The sequence below is a fragment of the Octopus bimaculoides genome, chromosome 12, assembly GCF_001194135.2.
Source record: "Octopus bimaculoides isolate UCB-OBI-ISO-001 chromosome 12, ASM119413v2, whole genome shotgun sequence".
NCBI classification, from domain to species: domain Eukaryota; kingdom Metazoa; phylum Mollusca; class Cephalopoda; order Octopoda; family Octopodidae; genus Octopus; species Octopus bimaculoides.
The window spans coordinates 8,826,485-8,832,178 of record NC_068992.1 but is presented as its reverse complement, the minus strand read 5'-3'; the positions used below and the strand labels follow the sequence as shown (position 1 = coordinate 8,832,178).

The following is a 5,694-nucleotide window of genomic DNA, read 5'->3' as shown; positions in this document are numbered from 1 at the left end:
GTGTGTGTCTTTGTGTCTGTGTTTGTCCCCCCATCACTGCTTGACAAATGGTGTTGGTGTGTTTAGATTCCCATAACTTAGTAGTTCACCAAAAGGAACCAATAGAATAAATAAATACTAGGCTTAAAAAAATAAGTCTTGGGGTCGATTTGTTTGACTAAAACCCTTTAAGGCAGTGCTCCAGCATGGCTGAAGTCAAATAACTGAAACAAGTAAAAGAATTAAATTAAAAAATCCCATGTTTTTTAAACATAGTGTACCTGTAACAACATTATCCAATGTGCTTTTCCTGTTTTAAGATGGTATGGTTAGAGTCGAGAGAGACTTAACTGCTATTTCTACCAGGTCAGACAATCATGTAGAAGGTCCCTCATTAGCACACAGGTACACATATTTGTAAGGTGGTGAGCTGGCAGAAACGTTAGCACGCCAGGCGAAATGCTTAGCGGTATTTCGTCTGTCTTTACATTCTCAGTTCAAATTCTGCTGTGTTCGACTTTGCCTTTCACCCTTTCGGGGGTGGATAAATTAAGTACCAGTTGCGTACTGAGGTCGATCTAATCGACTGGCCGCCTCCCCCAAAATTTCGTGCCTTGTGTCTAGAGTAGAAAAGAAAAGGTACATATATTTCTAATAGGAAATTTTAAGTACTGAGTGTAACTGTTCCGACTTTCAATAAAAAGTTATATATTTTCTCTATTTTCAAAAAATCATTCAAATATTTTGTTTACTTTCAGATTATGAATTGCATTTTCATTTTACTTTGTCTCCTGCAAATAGTTTACAGTAAGTATTCTAACTTATAACTTCCTTCATGAATTCTTGAAACAATAATTTTCATCTCATCAAAACATAGGCATTGATTCATTTAATTTTTATATAATGTTACAATATTTTAGCTGCATTATCATGATTGTGTGTGTATGTGTGTTTGTGTGCATGTATGTGTGTGTGTGCATGTGCATGTGTGTGTGTGTGTGTGTGTGTATGCATACACACATGCATATATTCTCTTCCTAACACCAACCACTCCATAATTCAAGGGGCAAACCAAACTCTGGAAAATTTACCAGATAGAGTGTTTGTAGGGGAGGGGCTGACAATACGAGTGCCTGTGGAGGGACGTAGGCCCCAATGCTTCAAGTGTGGAGAGAAGGGCCACGTCAGCTCCAAGTGTACCAAAAAGAAAAATTAGAATGAGGCCCCTCCCCGCAAAAAATTGTGAAGGAAACATCAGCAGACAGACCAGAAAGTACAGCAGAAGGAAAGGAGAAGGGAGCAAGGAAAGAAAAGAACCAAACTACCGAGGAGATGGAGTTTACAACAAACTAGAGATAAGTACAGGACAAAATACCAAAAGAAGGTTACTCCTCATCAGTTACCGACTGTTTTACTACTCCCTATTTTGTGCTTTCAATGACAAGATAAGAAAACTTCAAAAGACAGCAGCATCCAGAAATTTTAAAAATATAACATTTGTGGAGTATTAGGGTTTCGAACGAACGAACAACAGCAGAGAGGACGTACAGAGTAAACAATCCACGAAGACAACCATTAAGGGTCATTAGTTCAAATGTACAGAAAACAAAAGACAAAGACAAGTGATGGAACAACAAGTATTATTATGATGCCTGGGAAGACAGATAAAGTCTGTGACATATTAAGCTTATGTTCTTTGAAAGAAAGGGATGAGAGGGGGGAAAAAATCAAGGGAGGAAGTAAAAAATGAGAGAGAGAAAAAGTATGTAGGGATTAACAGTTTAACATGATAAACTGACTGAAAGAAAGAGGGTGGCTGAAAGGGAGAAGGAAACAATAACAATGACGTCACTGAACTGGGGTGTGGAAGCTTATGTAAGTATATAAGAATAGTATGTGTGAGTGTCTGTGTGTGAACCGGGGTGAGCACACGTGAATGTATGGGTGGCAAGCTTAAAATTATGTGAACCTGTGTGTGCATATGAGAGTATGTGTGTGTAAGTGTATAAGTAAACCAGTGCATGCATTATGTGGAGTGATGTGTGTTCAGTGTATTTATGTATGCATGTGTGTGTGTGTGTGGATGTGTGTATATGTGTGAGAGTGTGAGAGGCTGTGTATAACTACATGTGTGTGTGTGTGTCTGTATTTGTCCCCACCACCACTTGATAACACATGTTGGTGTGTTTATGTCCCCATACCTTACCAATTCAGCAAAAAAGAACTTATAAAATAAGTAATAGGCTTAAAAAGCAAAAAATACTGGAGTATTTGACCAAAATTCTCCAAAGAATTGCCCCAGCATGGCTGCAGTTTAAAGACTGAAACAAGTAACATATGAAAGCTAAAACTTCTGTTTAAATATCTAGATCAGAGGTTCTCAAACTTTTGGGGCCACTGCCCCACCTCATGGCCACTGCCCCACCTTATGGCCCCATAATACTCTCAGCACCTCCACCCCTATTTTTATGTAAAAATTAAAATTTTATATTTTACTAATTTATATATATCAAGAATCATTTGATATTTAATATTATTATAAGCGTCCCCTAATCCACTGCCTTTCTCTCAATGCCTCCTTTCCCTCTACCACCCCCTCAGACACCAGCACCCACCTGGACCCTCTCGACGCCCACCTGGGGGGTGGGAGCACCCACTTTGAGAACCTATGATCTAGATCAATAGCATAATACTACAGTTAATAACAACCATTGACATGAAAGATACAACTAATATTCAGAAAATCTTTGAACTAATATTGATTTTTAATTTTGATTTCTAATATTGGCACAAGGCCAGCAATTTTGGTGGAGAGTATATGTCCATTTTATTGAACCCAGTATTCAACTGGTACTTAATTTGTTGACCCTGAAAGGATGAATGGCAAAGTTGACCTTGGCAGTCTTTTGAATAATATCAATTTTTCATCTAATGAATTTAAGTTTTTTTTGTCCAATTTCTGACGCTAATTATCAATAATTCTTTATTTAGGCTTCATGTATCAGAATAAATTCTCCTACAAAAGCGCAAAAGATCTACAAACACAGACCAATACAATGTCAAAAGGTATATTTAAGAATAATATATATTTTAAGCATATTTGTAGTGTGCTAACAAATCAGATGTTTATTTGTTTAAACTTGTGCAATTATTTATTTTAATCTTAGTAAAATATTAATAAACATATGGAGACATCAAATTCAGGAAATTACATTCCCATTGTTTTCCTAAAATTGCAGTTACTATCAATTGGCTACAACTCCTGACAGATGTGTCACCATATTTTTCTCATGAGTACAATTTTCTCAAAATGTACAATGCTGGAACAGATACATCAAGGCAGCCTATCTTATTCTCGAATAATTCTGCCAAACACCTAATTGAGACAAGTAACGTTATTTTATCAACCCCAAACAAATGAGAGTCAAGACTAATTTCAATGGGATTTAAATTCAAAGAGCTAAGATTTGCAACAAATACTAGAAAGCTTTCAGACTGGTACCCTATTGAATCTGACAGTTCAGTATGTAATAAGTACTCTATTTGTCTCTATCTGGTTGAGTCCTTAAGAAGTTTCCTTTCCACGCAGGTCGATTAACCTACTGAGAGCAGTAACAAAACAATTAATTTCTATCAATTCATTTTATCGATGGTGAAGCAATCATCAATCAATTTTTATGTATTAGAGACATGTCCATCATTGCAAGGGATCAAGATGTGTGAACTGCCAACCTCAAAACATGGTATTTGTATTGGGAATCATGTGTTGGAATATCTACAGATGGGGTACCTCTACAGATGGGGTACCTCTACAGATGGGGTACCTCTACAGATGGGGCACCTCTACAGTAGGCTTTATTAAATGTTTCATATCGCATAAAAGCAAAATCAAAATTTTGTATATCATTCGAGTGTGGTCATTGCCAGGGCCGCCAGACTGGCTCCCATGCAGGTAATACATAAAAATACTTTTTGAGTTTGGTCGTTACCAGAACCGCCTGAGTGGCCCCTGTGCCGGTGGCACATAAAAGCACTTGCTACATTCTTGAAACGGTTGGCATTAGGAAAGGCATCCAGCTGTAGTGACTCTGCCAAATCAGATTGAGCCTGGAGCAGCCCTCTGGCGCACCAGTCCTCAGTCAAACCATCCAACCCATGCCAGCATGGAAAGCAGACAACAATCTACTGCTTTTTACATAGAGAGGGACTAGTTTTAAAAACATTACAAGTTGAGTTAAAGCAAGTATTAAACCAAACAGTTAAATTTATAATACACTTAATAACAGCCATTGATATGAAAAGTAAGATTAATATTTGGAAAATCTTTGGACATATATTAATTTTTCCTCTAATGAATTTAAGTTTTTCCCCAGTTTCTGAAAGTAATTATCTACAATCTTTTAGGCCCTACGGATAGGAATTATCCAAGCAACACAAGCACAACGGATTCACAAATGCAGAATGAACTAATGTCAAATAGTATGTATTAAAATAATATATGTTTTAGGCATATTTGCAGAGTGCTACTGAATTGAATGTTGTTTATTTTTTTTTAATCTTGTGCCATCATCTGCTTCAATTTTAGCAAAATACTGATAAACATATGGCAACATCAAGTTCAGGAAATTACATTTCCATTGTTTTCCCAAAATTGCTGTTACTATCTATTGGCCACAAATCCTGACAGAAGTGTCACCATTTTTCTGTGATGAGGCAGAAATTGAGTGCACGGGGCATCCCATTCCATTCTCTAACAATTCTCCCAATCAACTACTCTAGACTGATAACTTTCTTATATTCACCTCAAACAGATACAAATGAAGGTCAAGTTTGATCTCAATGGGATTTTAATTCAAAGAGCAGAGAATTGGAACAAATACTGCAATGCTGTCAATCTGGTACCCTATTAAATCCGACAGTTCTGTGTGTAATAAATACACTGAGCTGCTTAATAAATTTCTTTTCCATGTAAGCTGATGAAGATGTTTTTAACATGTTTAAAATGGAATTGTATTGGTAACCATGGAATTTGTATTGGTAATCATGTGTTGGAATATCTACACAAGGGGTATCTCTACAGTAGGATCTATTAAACATTTTGTACCACTTGCAAAAAAGCAAAATCCGAATTTTGTGTATATCCATTGCTTTTTATATAGAGAGGTACTAGCTTTAGAAGCATTACAAGTTGAGTTAATATAAGTATTAAACCAAACAGTTAAAAGTATCAGTTAAAATTGGGGTCCAATTTTAGCACAATCCAGCAATTTCAAAGGAAGGACTAAATTGATTTAAACAACCTCAGGGTTCAACTGGTACTTATTTTATTAATCCTAAAATGACGAAACTTATTCAAGGAAGAGATCTCTGCTCTAAGTCACATGAACTTTAAGGAAATCAGAATCAATTTAGGCCAAAAGAACTTGTGAGATTGAGAAGAATAAAAGTTCATATCACTAAACAATTTGCATTGTGACTTTAAATTCTATTCAGTTTGTTGAGATTCGTGAAGAAATGTACAAAATTTTTCTGTAATCTAGGAGAATGGTACTCTAAATAATATCAATCATTTCATTAAGACCATACTGATCTTTGATTGGAATATAAATTTTATTCCCAGGAATTATTCTGTTTAAATATCTACATTAGTAGTATAATACTACAGTTAATAACAGCCATTGATATGAAAGGTAAGATTAATATTCAGAAAATCTT

General features: G+C 35.9%; 1 long non-coding RNA gene across 1 annotated transcript in view; it reads left to right on the top strand.

The window, feature by feature from the left end:
• Nucleotides 1–4,479, top strand: part of LOC106876769 (uncharacterized) — a 6,818-nt gene extending 2,339 nt beyond the window's left edge. The window contains exons 2-4 of the long non-coding RNA XR_001410294.2: nucleotides 738–786; nucleotides 2,971–3,045; nucleotides 4,384–4,479. This is a non-coding gene — a long non-coding RNA (uncharacterized LOC106876769). The remainder of the gene's footprint in view (nucleotides 1–737; nucleotides 787–2,970; nucleotides 3,046–4,383) is intronic.
• Nucleotides 4,480–5,694: the final 1,215 nt, after the last annotated feature.